Genomic DNA, 17,672 nt, shown 5'->3' on the forward strand with positions numbered 1-17,672 from the left:
GAAACCCCCCAACCCCTCTAAACCCACATCGTCACCCCAACCCCACCCAAGACGAGAACATCACCTTCCCACCAAGGCACCTACCGACCCAAAGGCAACCCCACGAACATAGGCATCTGTGAACCACCGACCAAACTCCTCCGGAAAAGCGCGCTGCAACCACCACCAGGTAAACGGCATGCGCCCTCGCAAAAATCCTAAAATTCGGGCAACCCCAAAACCCTCCCGCCTCCCAACCCACACACAAAACACATAATCAGCAACCAAAACACATAATGTATTACACACCCGCTGCGAATAAGCCGGAAAATACAAAAACAAAAACTGCAAAACATCACCCCGACAACCCGGACCACAAAACACCTCCAGGACATCCCGAAACCAGTCCACCAACCCCTGTAACCGGACACAAAAATAAAATACATGCACCTGCGATTCACTTAAACCACAATGAACACACACCCCAGAATCACGCAAGCCAAGCATACACAACCGCTCATTTGTCGCCAGCGACAAATGCAGAACCCGAAACAGCAATTCACGCTGCTGAGGCGCCAAGAACCGTGCCCCCAAACACGACCAGATACCACCCCAATCCCAACACGGGAATAAACCCTCCACTCGAGGCCACACCCGGGGAAACAACACCCCATACACAGCCTTGCACGAGAAGGACAGAAACCCAGGATGGCGGCAGAGCTCCCGAAGAATCCCCACGGCCCAAGAATAAACAGGGGGGGTAACCAAGGCCACCTCCTGACAAACCCCCAAATCAACCAAAAAACTGAAGCGAAGAGAGCAGAAAAAAACACCCAGCGTATTCAACCCCCCACCGAGAACCAGCCCCTGACGCAATGAGACCCAGAAGAGGGCCTTGGCCTTCGTGAAGACGTCAGGAATGCCAACACCCCCCTCTCTCACCCCTAACACCAACGTCGAACGAACTTTAATAACGCCCACGCCATACATATCTGTACACCACACTCTCCAAACTCAAGGCCTTCCGACGATCCAACGGGAAACATCTAGCCACAAACCAGACACGCGACAAGACCTTACACGCAATAAGCAGTCCACTCTGATAAATCGTCAAAGGACGACGCGACAAAAGGCCAACCGCAACACCAACCGACCGAGAGAGAGCACCCCAATTCCACTCCAAGGAGTGGTCATAGGAGGCAAATCAAGTAACCCCAAGAACCCGAATCGAGGATACCACCGGAAACCACGACCTATCCCACACCAGGCGGGAGGCCCACTCACCGATCCCCATCAACCCCGACTTCGCCCGATTAAGAACGGCCCCCGTAGCGGACTCAAACCGCAGGAGAACGTCCTGGACAGCTCCAACAGAACCCTCCGAAGCTACAAACAGAACGGTGTCGTCAGCATACCCGCAAACGGGTAGCCGGAGACCGGACGGCAGACTAGGAGGCACAATCAAGGAACACCCCAGCAAACAATTTTAGGTTGCCACAACATATCTGGAAAGTATTTGAAAGGATTGGAAACGTTTGTTTTATCGTATCAGATACGATATTGTGTGTGGACTTAAATAGGTTTACAAAACTTATAACCAAGACCTATGTATCTAACACTAATTTGAGATGTTGTGGCAACTTTACACTCCTTACATGAGTCATTCATAATCCATTCATACACCAATATGAATCTCTTGTGAAAGGTTTGAGCCTAATCTGAACCCTTTTCACATCTTTGTGTTTAAAGTTAAATTTCTTGAAATTAAATTATATTATTTTATATTATATTATATTATTTTTATTATATTTTATTTTATAATGTATTATTATTTTTCTTATATTTTTTTATATTATATTATTGTTTTCAATTTAAATATTAAAACCAATTTAAGGGTAAAAAAATCAAATAATTTATATTTCTTTTATTATTTACTAACAAATCAGCAAAAATACAAAAACATATGAACTATATAATTATATATATAATATATATATATAAATAAAATATATATATATATAAATAATATATATATATAAATAATTTATATAATATATTATATATATATATATATATATATATATATATATATATATATATATATATATATATATATATATATATATATATTATATATATATATATATATTAGTGTAATATATAAGGGTGTAGTGTAATAGTATATATATTATATATATATATATATATATATATATATATATATATATATATATATATATATATATATATATATATATATATATATATATATATATATATATATATATATATATATATATTTGATGGTTACAAGATATACATGGGTTGATACAAAAATAATAATGCAAAAAGGTGCTTAAAGGTTATGGATCTCTTGAAGAACACAACAATGGGAAACATTGATGAATGTCACAGACGGGTTCGATCATTGTTGCAAGTCAAACACTTCTTCGAATTCCTCTGAAGTTGGACTAGTGCCCAAGACGCAACAGGCATTTCCCCTCTGAATCGCAACACTGAGGCGCTGGAACAAGAAACTTTTTGCTCTCTGGTCTTTTGTAGCGCTGATCAATTTGTCCCCCAATTACTTCAGGATCTTCAATGCACATTTTCCCCACGAACCGAGGGTCTCCGAGCCGATCGGAACAAAGCTGTAGCAGTGTGCTAGACCTCTGTATTTAATAATTTTCTGCGATTCCCTGAAAGAAGCAGCACCACCGCTTTCACGTGTGCTGTAGTGGAGGTAGGTACTGGCCAGTGTGGCAGCGCACGTGTAGTCCCATACCACTTGCTTACCATCCTTCCAAGGTAGCAAGGTGACCCCATCAGGGCGCTTCTGAGGGTCGTTAGGTCTGGATAAGTGTGGTTCTCTTTGTGCCGGGCAGCGGGCTGTGGCGAGGCTCCTCTTGATGTCGTTGACTTCTTCATGTCTTGCAATTTTACCCTGTGATTTACGACATACCAGACCATGACGACCATGTTGGTCTGCCATCGCAGTTCCGCAGATGCACCTATGTTCGGTGAGGATGGGGGCGGCAAGGCGAAGGGCAACTCCAATGCGGAGAGCGTCATGACTGAGGCGAGTTCCCAGGGCTGCATTGGGCACAGCAAATAAAAAATCCCCGGCGTGGGGTGCTGTTACCGCTAGGAGGCGGGCTTTGTTTTCAGCATCAGCGTTGTCAATCATATATATATATATATATATATATATATATATATATATATATATATATATATATATATATATATATATATATATATATATATATAAATAATATATTTATATATAAATAATATATTTATATATAAATTATATATTTATATATAAATAATATATTTATATATAAATAATATATTTATAAATAATATATATAAATAATATATATATATATAAATAATATATATATATATATATATAAATAATATATATATATAAATAATATATATATGATAACCATCTTTGTAACCTATATGTAACTCCCTCTTTGTAACAAAGTTCAAATAAAGCAAATATATATGTGTACATACAAAAGAATGGGGGTGGTAGAAGATAATATTAGTGTTTAGTGAGTGACCACAAGGTCTCCTCTGAATACTTTTTATTTTCTTCTCCGAGGCTATGGGTCCCCACATTGGCACCAGAGGTCTTCCTCACAAACTTTTTATATAATATATATATATAAATAATATATATATAAAGTTAAAACTAGCTAGTTATACGTAGATATATGATAACAAACCAACCCTACCAAACCTAACCTATCTAACCTATATATATATATATATATATATATATATATATATATATATATATATATATATATATATATATATATATATATATATATATATATATATATATATATATATATATATTATAATATATATACACACATATATATATATATAGGTTATATATTTATATATTTATATATATATATATATATATATATATATATATATATATATATATATATATATATATATATATATATATATGTATTTTATTTATTATATATATACATACATACACACAGACACATATAGATTCTTCTATATAGACATTAGAGAAGATTCAGCGGTACACCATGCACCAGGCTCGCCACCATTTTTCAGTATTCGTCATATCCAAGTCTGCTGTGTGATGCACATGTCTTCTTGCTTCACCACCCTGTAATGAAATATTGTTTGTTACTAATTGTTTTCAATAATACATTATTTTATTATATAATATTTAATTTATTAATTAAAAACCCTTTCCATATTATAGAAAAAAAACTCAAACAAGAATCTATATAAAACTATAGAATAGAATAGAATAGAATAATAGAATAGAATCTATATAGAATCTATTTATCATATATATATTTATATAAATAAATATTTATATATAATATATATATATATATATATATATATATATATATATATATATATATATATATATATATATATATATATATATATATATATATATATATATATATATATATGTATATATTATATCCTGCATTATTCCAGCCCATTATTAGAGATAGTAGCCACCTCTTATTTTGGTTTTCTTTCATTATTAGTGCTCAGAAAATTAAATATATCTACATATTTAGTCAAAATCAGTAACATTATTTTATCTTATTCATAGCATAAATGTTCTCTAAGATTACTAAAAAGAAATTGAATTAGACTACAGCAAATTGGCAAACTTTACCTTGTATCTGTTTCCACCGAGTTTGTTTGGGGCGTTCTTCAACATATCAGCAATACTTGTCTCAACATCTCTTTCAGTTGCATTAGTGTGGGTGTTGATACAGGCTTCTGGAAATTTATAAGAATTAATTAATATATATAATTATAATTCACTTTGCCATTCCCCATTCCACAGTCCTCTCGTCCTTCCCACTTCCCTGTCCCCACATCCTCCCCACTATTCCCACTTCCCTGTCCCATCGTCCTCCTTACCATTTTCCCCTCCCCTGTCCCTTCTTCCTCCCCCACCATCTCCCATTCACCTGTCCCTTTGTCCTCCCCAGCATTCCCCTGTCTCCACCATCCCCAACTCCCCAGTCCCCTCGTCCTCCCCACCATTACCCTCTCCTCTGTCCCCTCGTCTTCCCCACCATCCCCCCCTTTCGTCCTCCCCACCATTCCAAACTACCTCATCCGATGCATTCTATAATGGTCTGATGCTTCCCTCAGAAAATTGGGAACATCAAATGATCTGATATTCCCATCACTGAAAAATAAGAACAGCTAAAAAAATGAAATGAAAAAAATAAAAAAATAAACTATACTCATGAAATGAACAGTATGGTAAACAACACAGCTCAATTTCAATGCAATGTCCAACAAAATTATTAAATCGAAATGAAAATAAATTGAAATCTATGAAAATTCAAATTATCAATGCAATCGGAAATATTGAAATAATATCGCAACATAATATTGTGTGGGTTGCTCTTACGTGCAACAGACGGTGCTGTTTTTCAAAAAAGGCATGGTTTTACCTGTCACAAGTGTGGCATCTATACTTATACTCACGAAATGAACGGTATGGTAAACAACATAGCTCAATTGCAATGCAATGTCACAATAACATTTAATAACAATAATAACAATAACATTTAAATATACTTTAAGATATAATCTAGAAGAAAATAAGAACATTGAAACGGTTCATGAACTCGTTTTCAATAAAGGACACTATGGGGAACTTTGAAAAACAGTTAATGAGTATAATTAGACAGACTTGTTGCTAGGCAGAGGAGTAAATAATGAGATATATGGCAAATTTTGCAAAATATACGGAACACAAACATTCATACCCAAACAAAGCAAAATGCTAGGTAAGAACAAAGCAGTTGGCCCGTAGGGGAAAGGAGATACCCACAAGACTGGAATACAAGTCATTAACAAGCACACAAGTACTACACCACACAACAACCGCACTACTACTAGAACTGGACGAATCACTACCAAAACAACACATTGCACATCACTACCAAAACAACACAACACAACACAAGCATTGGCAAAGAATTATAGACCAGTTGCACTAACATCCCACATAATAAAATTATTTGAGAGTGATCAGGAGTCAGGTTACTAGTTTTATAGAGACCAATGACCTCCACAATCCAGGCCAACATGGATTTAGAGCAGGAAGATATTGAAATACCTCTTACAGCTATCTCTCATGTCCTCTACTTGTACAGTACAGCTACTTGACCATTACGACAAAATCATTGAGATATGAGATAATGATGACACTAACCTCATCTACTCAGACTCCAACCCACTCATATTAAATAATGATGTAAACAATAAATTAAAAAAAAATCCACTTATTAATGTCAACCAACAAACTCACACTAAACATAGAAAGGACCTACAACATCTTACTTGGGAGCAAATGAACAAATGCAATTCATCTACAGTTACACAATGTTAACATCAGAAATAAAAAAGATGGTAAGTTCCTTGGTCTATACTTAGATCTGCCCGAAACGCTATGAGTGCTAGTTGCTTTACAAGAATGTATAACTTCAAGTCACTGTACTCTCCCCCAATGTACTTTCTTGTATATAAAGAAAAAATAAATAAATAAACAAACACATAATAAATCAATACTTACTAAATTTTTTCTATTATGTAGCAAAGAAGCAGGTCTACGGAAGGCTTTTCTGTTGAGTTCGAAGCCCAGATTACTCGTGGTCTCTGAAATAAGTTAAGATTATAAGTATAAAATTTATAAAACCAAATAATAAATCCGGTATTGCTCAATTTCAGATGCAGACGTACTGAATGATATATCAGACTGTCAACATGGTATTCGATCTGGAAGGTCCAGTGTAACGAATTTACTCAGTTTCTATGATCGAGCCACAGAGATCTATAAAGAATTCTGATCAAGAAAGAGATCTAGGGGTGGTTTTAGATAGAAAACTATAACCTGAGGATCATATTAAGAACATTCTGCGAGGGGCCTATGCTACACTTTTTAACTTTAGAATTGCTTTTAAATACATAGGTCAAAAAGTTTTAAAAGTTTTTTAAACCTCTCGTGTATCATGAGTGTGGAAAAGCTTCAGATGGTGCATTCAGATGATGAATATTACCTAGTTTCTTCATCTGGGAAGAATGAACACATATTGGTGCATTCGGATGATAAAAACTAACTACTGTAGTTCAATTGATCAACAGACTGTATATCATATGCAGACTGTATGTGGATCTGCGGGCCACTCCAAACAACAGCCTGGTGGACCAAGCTCCACCAGGCCTAAAGCACAAAGTGGTCCACTGGCACCGGCAACTTCAACCATAAATGTTCTCAAAGCTTACTAAAAATGATTGAATTAGACTAGACTACAGCAATCTTAACCTTGTATCTGTTTCCACCAATCTTGTTCAGTACATGCTTCAACATATCAGCAATACTTGATATGTAAATATATCTCACTGTGTCATTACAATATGCACCTCCCAACTAGGACAGCATTTGTACCTGTTACAATAATGCATAAACTTTAAGGCAATAGAGTATAATGTATGTCTTTCAATCTCAACATTAGATTTTATAACTTTCTAATGTAATAAATAAATACCATTAAACTATTTTCTGTTTAACTGTTAGAAAAAATCAATTAGATATATAAAAAGAAATAAAAAAGATTACATGGATAGTAAAATCTGGATTCCCAACTACAATTTATATAGATGTGATAGAGAAACTAGGTCAAATGGAGGAGTAGGTCTGTATATTAAACAGCACCTGACGTGCACAGAGCTACTAAACTCAATGTGGTGGTTGAGTGGTGGGGGGGGGGGGGGGGAAACATTGCAGAAAAAAACAAAAATACAATTTGGTCAACAAAACAGCATTGTTTAAAATAGAAGACATGGGTTGACATTTTGGAGGTAAGGTAGGTTACATTGAGTTAATTAGTTAGTACTTAGTTTTTATCTTAAACTGGTTGGGAGAGGTACAGTGTTGCTGTGCTGGTGAAAGAACACCTAAAGGTAAATTAAATAATGATTGCGAATCCACAAGAAGTTGACATAATAGCGCTAGAGATCTGCAATCAGGATGATAAACTTTCCTTAAAGAATTTGACAAACACTTGCTGATAGGACATGAAGTAAATAAAATGTAAGTCAAGTTCTGTGAAATATATGATAAAAGCACAACAAAATTTGTACCAAAGGAGAGATGCAGAACTAGGAAAAGGGGTTTGTTCAACAGAAATTGTGAGAGGGCCTGAGACCCAAACACACACAAATGGAATCAATATATAGCAAGAGGCCAAACCCCCAAACATACAAGCGATGCAAAGATGCGAGAAACAGCAGCAGCAGTAAGGAGAGGGACTGAAGGACCATAAATAAAGTGTGAAAATAAACTCGAGTAAATTTTTTTAACTACTCTCGACGGTGAAGAAAAACAAATATTCAGACGATTTGTGTTAGAATCATTAATCTTACACTTTCGGTCATATTCAACAACACAAATACACATACACACATTCCTGTTGCTGTAGCAGGTGAAGAATTACACACACAGATCACAATAACGTGATGCATCAAATGAACAAATCCACAAGGGCCGTGACGAGGATTCGAACCTGCGTCCGGGAGCATCCCAGACACTGCCTTAATCGACTGAGCTACAACAGGGTTAAAGGGTTGAAACCGAAGTTCTACTGAACTTACTGGATCCCATAGCCTCTCCGAGGCACAAACCAGGCTTTTACACAACCCCCCCCCCCTGCACCCGAGCTATGTCAACAGGCCGTTCTCCCTCTTCGCCCTTACATCATCACACACAGATCACAATAACGTGATGCATCAAATGAACAAATCCACAAGGGCCGTGATGAGGATTCAAACCTGTGTCCGGGAGCATCCCAGACACTGCCTTAATCGACTGAGCTACGACAGGGTAAAAGGGTTGAAACCAAACTTCTACTGAACTTCCTGGATCCTTTTACCCTGTTGTAGCTCAGTCGATTTAGGCAGTGTCTGGGATGCTCCCGGACGCAGGTTCAAATCCTCGTCACGGCCCTTGTGGATTTGTTAATTTGATGCATCACGTTATTGTGCTCTGTGTGTGTGATGATGTAAGGGCGAAGAGAAAGAACGACCTGTTGACATAGCTTGGGTGCAGGGGGAGGGTTGTGTACAAGCCTGGTTTGTGCCTCGGAGAGGCTATGGGATCCAGTAAGATCGTCCTTCCTTTCCTCCCTAGAATCTGGATGTAGCAGGTGCTCAATTGTCAAAAGTGAAAAAAATTTGGTTTGTCTTCCGAATGCACCATATCGGTAAATTTTTTAATAATCTTTTAAAAATAGTAAATGCCACTATTTTTGCAAAATTATTACAAGATCTATTATTCTAATAAGGGTTTGATAAAATACAGTAGACTGCTTACTGGTTTTACCTGTAATAAGGTTTGATACAGATGATTATGGATATATTGAAATGTTCTTATTGTTAAGAAGCAATTTTTTAAAGAGTATTTTGTAATGAGCAGCTCTGAAAATCAGTTGATTACAGATAATTAAGGCAATGTCTGGGATGCTCCCGGACACAGGTTTCAATCCTCATCACGGCCCTTGTGGATTTGTTCATTTGATGCATCACGTTATTGTGATCTGAGTGTGTGATGATGTAAGGGCGAAGAGGGAGAACGGCCTGTTGACATAGCTCGGGTGCAGGGGTAGGGTTGTGTACAAGCCTGGTTTGTGCCTCGGAGAGGCTATGGGATCCAGTAAGATCGTCCTTCCTTTCCTCCCTAGAATCTGGATGTAGCAGGTGCTCAATTGTCAAAAGTGAAAAAATTTGGTTTGTCTTCCGAATGCACCATATCGGTAAATTTTTTAATAATCTTTTAAAAATAGTAAATGCCACTATTTTTGCAAAATTATTACAAGATCTATTATTCTAATAAGGGTTTGATAAAATACAGTAGACTGCCTACTGGTTTTTGGTTGCCAGTTTCCTCAAGTTAATTTCCGTGATTTACACACAAATTTATATACATACAAATACATATACACACATATATAATATATATATATATATATATTGTGACGATAATCTCCTTCAAGAGATTGAGCCTGCTCTTCCCTCCAAAATTACGTCTTCACAATTATATAAAAAGACTATGGAAGAAATGTCCAACAACGACAACAACACCAGCACCAGCAAGGCTTGCCAGGGTGAGCAGAAACGTATGCAGCCCGCCACCTGTTCGGACCCAAATCACCAAACTACCCGTTGATCGCTACGGCTCCGCTGATTGGTCGCCGGTCTGGCTGCACCTGCACTCGCCCCCCAATACTACCCGATGTCTGGGGTCGCCCCAACATCAGTCTTCAGAATGTTCCGTGCTTTCGTAGCCAGCACACCTCCCAGCTAGACTCTAGAGTGTACTGAGAGAGGTGGTGGCTTTAAGCCAATATTCCAGCACCTCCCACTTACTGTTGTATTGCACTTCTTGTTATTTTGCCTTAACGTAACTTTTCATTTTGTCATTTAAGAATTCTTATTATTTTGATTCATTGATTTTATTATACATATTTGTTTGTGCATTATTTTCATGTTTTGATTTATTTAACGTAATTAAAATTTCATTGTTAAAGTTTACTTGTGTTTTGTGTGTCTTCTCCTTACCTTACCACAGACGAAGTTCCAGTTTTTCTATTTTTTTTTATAACTATGTGACGAGGCCATACCCCTAGCCTTGAACAGCCGAACACCAACGCGTTACCGTCACAAGTTTTATGGGGGCCTGTCCGGGAGCCTCACTCAGGTACTGGTGCCAAGTGGTAATTTATGGTAAGCGTATTTAACTCTGTTAACGTAGCTTTACTATTTTTCATTCAATTTCATTTTTTATAAGGTGCGGTGTATTGTGCATTACGAGAGTAACATATAGTGAAGGTGAGACAACTTTGGATTACGTGGTGACTGTAGGCCTCAGTCATACTCTTAATTGGTCATCTCTCCCTCCATGTTATTACTCGTATTTACCATCTATGTCCCTTGAATATTTCTCATTCTGACAGATCATCATATTGGTACCCTGGTACTGTGGTCTGCCCCGGGTCAAGAGTACCCAATCTTCTGCAATCTGACTGTAGGAGGACAAAGAGGGCCATAGTTCCTCTAGCTCGAACTTTAGTTGCTGAATTGGGACCTCAGCAGCAGTTCTCGTCACCAGTTGACACCTCGCACCCCTACACGTCAGTCAGAGATGATGATACATACAACGGTAGGGAATTAGCTTATTTTTTCAGAGCACAAAAGTTCGCTAATTCTGTAAGTATCATATTAAATTCAGTAGGAAAAACTTGCTTTATGTCCTATAGAGACTTGGCAAGGTATGCCTACATCCTTGGACTACCAATTTTACTTTTGAAGCATTTAACTGTTTCATTTGTTTTCGAAACTTTGTTTCATTTGTTAGTAGGATTTTCTTGCCCTTATTCTCTTACATGAGTACCGGGTACAAGATTTCCTGCGCCCTTGATTTAATTTAATCATTTAATATCTTTCACTTAACGTTAATTGTTAAAGATCACACAGGATAGGTACCAGTTGCCACGTTGTCCTGTTTCTGACATTTCATTATTGAACATTCGTGTACCTTTATTTGCTAATTTCACCATGTTTCGTCTCCAAACTTTCCGTGCAAATCCAGCAGGTGAAATAGGGACTTTAAGTCGTGCCAAGAGGACTGAACTACAAACTCTTGCACATGAGTATCAACTAGAAGTTCCCTACCAAGCCAACAAAAATGACCTACACAACCTGTTGCTGGATTACTATTTAGAGCAAGGTAAGATAGACTCTGAAACTCATGAAACTTACTATATTGCAGATAAAACTGATTTGGCAACGCTGAAACTCAAACTAGAGCTGGCCAAGATTGAACGTGAGCAGCAAAGGGAAGCCCGCGAACAGCAAAGGGAAGCAGCTGACATACGAAGGGAAGAGATCGCCCTCAAGGAACGTGAGTTTGCAATGCTCCGTGAACGTGAACGCTTACAGCTTGAAACCAAACAACGCGAGTTGGAAATACAACGCGAACATGACAAGCAACAAGCGACTCTGGCTCTTGAGTGTCGTCAACGGGAATACACGTTGGAAACTTCACACCTCGCTCAACGCCAGCAAGCTACTGCCAATCTTCCCGTCAGTTTTAATATATCACATGCAAGTAAGTTAATGCCATCCTTTGTAGAAGCAGAAGTTGATGTGTTCTTTACCACCTTTGAAACCCTTGCTAATCAACTCAGTTGGCCTGTCGACCAATGGGCAACACTTCTCAGAGTCCATCTTACAGGTAGAGCTGCAGTCACACTCAGTACTTTGGCGTCTGAGAATGACTACTACACTTTGAAACAAGCAGTGTTGGACGCCTACCTCCTCTCTACTGAAAGTTATAGAAGGAAATTCCGTGACCACCTGAAGGCAAGTACCACTACCTTCCTCGAGTTTGCTAACACGAAACGGAGGTATTTCATGAAATGGCTAGAAGCAGCACATGTCTCTACTTTTACAGAACTCGTCAACCTGATGCTTGTTCAAGAATTCTTGAGACGTGTGCCGCCTCCTGTCCGCCTCTACTTAGCAGATAAAGAAGAAACCGACTACCTGAAGTGTGCTAAGTCGGCTGACACTTACAGCCTCATCCACCGGCTGACACCCGAACCATCCTCCAGTAAGAAGTCGTGGTACAGTTACGAGAAGGTGAGCCCCGATCAAGCTGGTTCACAACTGTACTGCAAGTATTGTAGACTCTATGGACATACCATAGACAAGTGTGGTAAGTCTCAATACAAGGGAACCACTGACCAACAACGACCCAAACCAACTCCTCCTAAGTCCGGTAAGCCTGTGATGAATGTTGGTGTTGATGTTAATGATCTTTCTCTTTTCAGTAACCACCTGTATACTGGAACTGTCTCTGCCAACGGTTCAAATCCGGAGGGACGTTTCAAATTGAAGATCTTGAGGGACACAGCGGCTCTACAATCGATCATCTTGAAGTCGGCTGTGCCCAACATAGTCTACACCGGGGAAACGGTCTTCATCACTGACCTCACTGCTACTACTCCATACCCTCTCGCCAGAGTCCACCTGGATTGTCCCTACGTGAACGGGGAAGTCCAAGTCGCCGTCAGGGAAAAGCCTTTTCCCATGCCTGGAGTGCAACTTCTCCTAGGCAACGACTTGGCAGAAGACCTGCAACCAACCAACCTGATCGTCATGGACAAACCCCAGGTGTGTAACTCTGTGCCAAGTAACCCTATTCTTGAGTATGTTCCAGCAGAGGTTCAAGAGAGTGAAGTTTCTCCTCCGGTTCTCGTGACCACCCGTGCACAAGCCGCACGTCCACAGCCAGCTGACTCTACTGCTACCGCTGTCCCTCAAGACCCTCAGAAACTACCCCCGCATCTGACCAAGTTGGAGTTCCGTAAGTTGCAGAGGGAAGATCTTACTTTAACACCATTGTTTTTCCAGGCTGAGACTCAACCCGACAGTATTCCTGGGTTCTTCCTAGAGAACGACTTGCTCTACCGCCGATATAGACCCAGTAAACTGAAGGAGGAGGACGATTGGGCCAACATCGAACAACTAGTGATTCCCACCAGCCTGCGGCCCACTATTCTACACCTGGCCCACGGAGCATTCTCCCACTACGGCTTCAACAAGACTTACCATGGGATTCGTCAAGACTACTACTGGCCAGGTATGGTAAATAACGTCAAACAGTACGTAAAACAGTGTCATACATGTCAGATGGCAGGCAAACCGAACGTCTCCATTCCCAGAGCACCACTGATTCCCATACAGGTGCCTGCGGAACCTTTCCACAGACTCATAATAGACTGTGTTGGTCCTTTACCTCGGACCAGTTCAGGTAACGCCTACATCCTAACCATCCTGTGTCCTACCACCAGATTTCCCATAGCAGTTCCAGTGAAGAACATCACGGCTGCTACGGTTATCAAACATCTATTGAAGATCTTCACTCAATACGGATTTCCCAGGGAGATTCAAAGTGACTGTGGCACCAACTTCACCAGTGATCTCTTCAAAAGGACACTGGAGGAGTTCAACATCAAACAGGTATTGTCCAGCCCCTATCATCCTGCTTCACAGGGTTCTCTTGAACGTAGTCATCAGACCATCAAAGCACTCTTGAAAAAGTTTTGTAGTGAAACCTCAAAGGATTGGGATAAGCAGATTGACCTAATAATGTGTATTTTCAGAAGTCTCCCCAATGAGTCCCTAGGAGTATCTCCTTATGAGATGCTCTACGGCCGTAAGTGCCGTACTCCCCTTAAGGCTTTCAAAGACTCTCTCAGAGATGCCACCTTCAGTGAGCATCAGAATGTGCCCCAGTTTCTTCAAAACCTTCAGCACATTCTAGAGAGAGTCCACCGCTTTGCCCATGATAATCTATTGAAAGCCCAGGTGAGAATGAAGACTCATTACGACCAGACCAGCAAAGTAAGAAAATTCAAGCCGGGAGACTTCGTCCTTGCTTATTTCCCTATCCCAGGTTCACCTTTACAAAACAGATTTTCAGGACCCTACTGCGTCAAAGAGTGCAGGAATAATAATAATTATGTGATAGAGACTCCAGATAGGCGGCGGAAGACCCAGCTGTGCCACGTCAACCTCCTGAAGCAATATAATGGTACTCCTCCCACTGTCTTGATTAATTGTTCTACCTTCACAGAACCCTACATCCACAGTGAGACCATCCCGGCTTCTTCTCCCGAAAGCACTGACAAGGAGTCGGCGCTTTCTAATTCCAAAATCCTTAATGATCTTCCCAAATGCTTTCAGGATAATAATCGTGCTCCTATGCCCTCTTCTAATTCCACTCTCACCTCGTCAGATAAGCCCTTCATCCTCCATGTCGACGCCAATGGTACCGACGTGGGTGGTGTCGTGATGCAGCAACGAGGCGAGAAGAATACACCTGTCAGCGACTACTGCTACAAGGATCTACGGAACAATTGGCAAGGAGCTACTCTTCCTCATCCTGAAGCTTCAGCACTTCACTCCACACCTGAAAAGTGCTCGGTCCACCATCAATACGGACCACACCACCCTACACCTCCTGCAGCACGCCCACTTCTCATCTCAACGTCTTCTACTATGGGCTTGCTACCTGCAGAAATTCAACCTGGAGACACGCTATACCAAGAGTCTGACAACATCTTAGCCCATGATCTCTCCAGAGTTTATGAAGTAGAAGCAACTCCATCCATTACTCCACCACATAACGACGTACTTCTTCCAGAACCGCAGGCTTCGGGGGAGAGTTGTGACGATAATCTCCTTCAAGAGATTGAGCCTGCTCTTCCCTCCAAAATTACGTCTTCACAATTATATAAAAAGACTATGGAAGAAATGTCCAACAACGACAACAACACCAGCACCAGCAAGGCTTGCCAGGGTGAGCAGAAACGTATGCAGCCCGCCACCTGTTCGGACCCAAATCACCAAACTACCCGTTGATCGCTACGGCTCCGCTGATTGGTCGCCGGTCTGGCTGCACCTGCACTCGCCCCCCAATACTACCCGATGTCTGGGGTCGCCCCAACATCAGTCTTCAGAATGTTCCGTGCTTTCGTAGCCAGCACACCTCCCAGCTAGACTCTAGAGTGTACTGAGAGAGGTGGTGGCTTTAAGCCAATATTCCAGCACCTCCCACTTACTGTTGTATTGCACTTCTTGTTATTTTGCCTTAACGTAACTTTTCATTTTGTCATTTAAGAATTCTTATTATTTTGATTCATTGATTTTATTATACATATTTGTTTGTGCATTATTTTCATGTTTTGATTTATTTAACGTAATTAAAATTTCATTGTTAAAGTTTACTTGTGTTTTGTGTGTCTTCTCCTTACCTTACCACAGACGAAGTTCCAGTTTTTCTATTTTTTTTTATAACTATGTGACGAGGCCATACCCCTAGCCTTGAACAGCCGAACACCAACGCGTTACCGTCACAATATATATATATATATATATATATATATATATATATATATATATATATATATATATATATATATATATATATGCATATAAATAAAAAAACAAGTAAATGTAAATAATTTCACCTTGCACCTAGATCCACCAAGCCTGTATGGCGCGCGTTTCAGTACTTCGGAAATCTAGAACTATCTAGAATCTCTAATCTGCAATGAAACAATACATATTATTGCACTTACCAAAACATGGATGAATGTAGAAAATACAGAACTATTAGCTGAATATCACAGATATATTAGACCGTGTATGTTAGGTAATACCTAACATACACGCCTCCACACACACTACATTTGAAATGTAGTCTCAAAAAGACTACATTTCAACAGCAAAGATTACTCCATAAAAAATAATTAAATTATTGACCAACATGAGAGAGGGTTAGCCAACATGAGAGGGTTGTGTTGATTGCCTGAAAATATTTGAATTGTTTAATGTATTGAATGGCATTTTTCAAGTTACAACATTTTTTAAATTACTGAACTAGGTTCTAGGCTTTGCTAGGCTTAATTCAATTATTACAGATAAGCCTAACCTAGCCTAGAACCCAGTGGGTTTTCTTCCTATTGGGGAGTGTTGTACATGCCTCGCCTCCACATACACACTAGCACAGCCAGGCCTCGCCTCCACATACACACTAGCACAGCCAGACCTCGCCTCCACATACACTAGCACAGCCAGGCCTCGCCTCCACATACACCAGCACTGCCAAGCCTCGCCTCCACATACACACTAGCACTGCCAGGCCTCGCCTCCTCATACACACTAGCACAGCCAGGCCTCGCCTCCACATACACTAGCACAGCCAGGCCTCGCCTCCACATACACCAGCACTGCCAGGCCTCGCCTCCACATACACACTAGCACTGCCAGGCCTCGCCTCCACATACACACTAGCACAGCCAGGCCTCGCCTCCACATACACCAGCACTGCCAGGCCTCGCCTCCAATAACACCAGCACTGCCCGGCCTTGCCTCCACATACACCAGCACTGCCAGGCCTCGCCTCCACATACACTAGCACAGTCAGGCCTTGCCTCCACATACACCAGCACTGCCAGGCCTCGCCTCCACATACACACTAGCACAGCCAGGCCTCGCCTCCACATACACCTCCACCATTACATATAACAACCACCACCATGTGAGAAATCTTTAAGGAATTCTGATAAAGAAAGAGATCTAGGGGTGGTTCTAAATAGAAAACTATCACCTGAGGACAACATAAAGAACATTGTGTGAGGAGCCTATGCCATGCATTCCAACTTCAGAATTGCTTTTAAATACATGGATGGCGAAATACTAAAGAAATTATTCACCACTTTTGTTAGTCCAAAGCTAGAATATGCAGCAGTTGTGGGGTGCCCATATTGTGTGCCATCACATTTAAACCAACCAAGCCCACAAATACGTCAACATGGACCAGCATTACACCGTCTAACATACTCTGTCAGATGTAACAACTAAATTTGTGAATTCAAGACCTAATCTATTGTATAACACAGTGTTAGTACGAGAAAAACATTACTTACATTCGAAGCATTGTTTTAAAATGGCGGCGGTCTTGTTGTACTGACGCTCCACACTGTGTGTTCGTTTGCGTATGATGAACGTGT

At 40.0% G+C, this 17,672-nt stretch overlaps 1 protein-coding gene and 1 long non-coding RNA gene across 2 annotated transcripts in view; one reads left to right on the forward strand and one right to left on the reverse strand.

Moving 5' to 3' along the window:
- The window catches only part of LOC123748463 (murinoglobulin-1), a 173,347-nt gene that overhangs the window by 133,348 nt on the left and 22,327 nt on the right, over positions 1-17,672 (forward strand).
- On the reverse strand, positions 4,687-16,205 carry LOC138357583 (uncharacterized). The gene is made up of 3 exons (XR_011225073.1): positions 16,128-16,205; positions 6,611-6,693; positions 4,687-4,794 (listed from the first exon to the last, which is right to left on the reverse strand). It is a non-coding gene; the product is annotated as an uncharacterized lncRNA (long non-coding RNA).

Source organism: Procambarus clarkii, chromosome 79 (genome assembly GCF_040958095.1).
Source record: "Procambarus clarkii isolate CNS0578487 chromosome 79, FALCON_Pclarkii_2.0, whole genome shotgun sequence".
NCBI lineage: Eukaryota > Metazoa > Arthropoda > Malacostraca > Decapoda > Cambaridae > Procambarus > Procambarus clarkii.